General features: G+C 36.0%; 1 protein-coding gene across 1 annotated transcript in view; it reads right to left on the reverse strand.

Annotated features, from left to right (window-relative positions):
- LOC137981963 (neural cell adhesion molecule 2-like) overlaps positions 1–2,500 on the reverse strand; it is a 38,464-nt gene that overhangs the window by 554 nt on the left and 35,410 nt on the right. The window lies entirely within an intron of this gene.

A 2,500-nucleotide genomic window follows, 5' to 3' on the forward strand; every position in this document is an offset into this window, starting at 1 on the left:
CCATATACAGCATGGATTATGATATCTCAATGTGTTAAAAAGGAGATGATGATGATACAAAAGGGGGTGACAAGCAAACAACAACAACAACAACAACAACAACAACTACAACTACTACTACTGCTGCTGCTGCTACGTCTGCTACTGCTACTTCTGCCTGCTACTGCTTCTGCTACATTGACTCCTGATAACTCAAACCCTTGCTAACTCAAACCTTGCGCTAACTCAAACCAAAATCGATTTCCCCTGGATTCCCGTCATACATCTCCTGCAGCTGCCGCCGCCGCTGCTGCTCCTGCTCCTGCTCCTGCTACTACTACTACTACTACTACTACTACTACTACTACTACTACTTTGTCAACATAGCTAAATTAGCATCCAAACATGTAATAACATGGTGAAAGGAACAAGGTCCTGTACTGTACATGTAAAAGTTTTCATAAATTTAGTCTCATAACAACTCGTCATTCTTAATCAACTGATAAATGCAAGGCATACAATGGAGTTATAGATTCGATCAGAAAAAGTCAAAGTTGAAAGTGCAAACAGACAAGTCTGAAAAATCCCAAAGAAGTAAAAATGATCTATCCAAATTAACATGAGCAAGCAAGAAAATGCATTACAAAAAAATAATATTACAACAAATCATAGTAAAAAGGCACATAGCAAAACAAGGTATGGATAAATGTATGTGAAGCCACAAAAATTTAAAATCTCCAGTGTTACCAAGAATGGCATCTTTTTCCTGAGACTGAGAGACAACATTTTAATCTGTTGGCTTAGGGTAAAATATCATTTAGTGTCTGTAACGTGCCTTAAATATGGACTCTGAGATCCAAGAAAATATAAATAAAAAATTAAAGGAATTTATAAAGTAATAAGTATAGTACGCGCACTCTCATTGGTCAATAGCTGTCTTTAGGTGAGAGTGTGGAAACACGGCTGTGACATAACACGAATTTTGATTGGTTATGTGTTGTCAGACGCACATTTTAATTGGCTGGTAGGAAATAATTATTAGCGTGTATCAAGAAAATCATTTTCAATCAAGAAGTAAAAACAACAACAGCATTTTCCTTCATTTGTCGAATTATCTTTGAGAAATATTTTATAAAAACAATACAATTTTCCGTGTTTCCATAGCCTCATCTAAACACCCGGGGGAGTTAGAAGACTGTGTCTTGAGTTTGTATAACAGTCTCGAATTCTCCCAACTCCCACTCGTGTTTAGATGAGGGTATGGAAACACGGAAAAAGTCCTCTATTGCTTAAAATAAATAGCAATGATAAAAAGCTTGTACTTTACAATTACTGTGATCACTCCCTCGCAAACACAGCAAGGTACATGCATTCAGGGTAAAAGAAAATAGTCGATTGGTTTTATTTTGAATTTGGAATATTGATTTTATTCCTAGTCTTTATTTGATTTGTATTGGTATGTCCAGTCCTTTCCAGCTCTGTCAATTCTTTTATGTTGATTTTCTTTTACTTGGTGCATTTGATGGTGCTGCGTATTAATACTGTCAACCCTGAATCGCCCCCTTGGCCTCTTATAAGTAAAACTATCTGGTGTTAGAGTGAAATTTATAGGTGCCACTCTTTGAAAGAAAAGGGTTAACTTTTTGCAACTTTAATCATCACTATAAAGATCTCTTTTGGTAAATATTGTTTATTGTTTGTCTATCTTTAAATGGTACATGTATACAAATGCTAATTACAAATAAGACAGTGAGATGGGTCAACAATAACATAAGACCCCAGTAATTGTACCTAACACCAGAAACAGATACACATCATTATTTTGACAGAGTTCAGGAGGCAGTGTGGCCCAGTGGTTAGGGTGCTTGCCTTGAGATCCAGAGATTTTAGGTTAAAGACCAGGCCTCGGTTGTTTAAAAGGTGGATAACACTATCCACCAGATAAATACTAGGAAAACCGATTAAGTTATCCAGCGGATAGCGCTATCCACCCCTAGAGCAAGTGCTAGTTCTGATCACATGGTAAATTTGATCCTTGTAGTCTTTGGTTCAACTTCTCCGCTGCACCTGTATATACCCAATTGTTTTGTCTTCATATTATATATATCATATATCATAGATCTTTATTTACCCTCGGATTTTTAGAATAGCTTGGTGTAGCTAATTTCTCCGAGCATTTACCCTCCCAACCTAAATATGACGTCATGATGCCAAGCCCATGGTCACGTGACCAATAAAAGAAAGCTCTAAATTTGTCTACGTGCTACACAATTTGGGTATCTAATCAATGGTTTCATACTTTGTATTCGTTTTTGCATCCAGCCAAGCATGGTTTTCTTTTATTTTGAAAAATGTTCTTTTTAGAGAGATAAACGATACTAAATTACCCATAAAATTTTCAAAAAAGATGGTTTGAAAAAAATCAATGCCTACCTATATTCTGTATTTGGAGGTGAACGAGCCACATGAAAAAAAAATTAATTCAATTTAAAGACCGCCGGAAATTTAGGTTTTTCTCAAA

The sequence above is a fragment of the Montipora foliosa genome, chromosome 13 (genome assembly GCF_036669935.1).
Source record: "Montipora foliosa isolate CH-2021 chromosome 13, ASM3666993v2, whole genome shotgun sequence".
NCBI lineage: Eukaryota > Metazoa > Cnidaria > Anthozoa > Scleractinia > Acroporidae > Montipora > Montipora foliosa.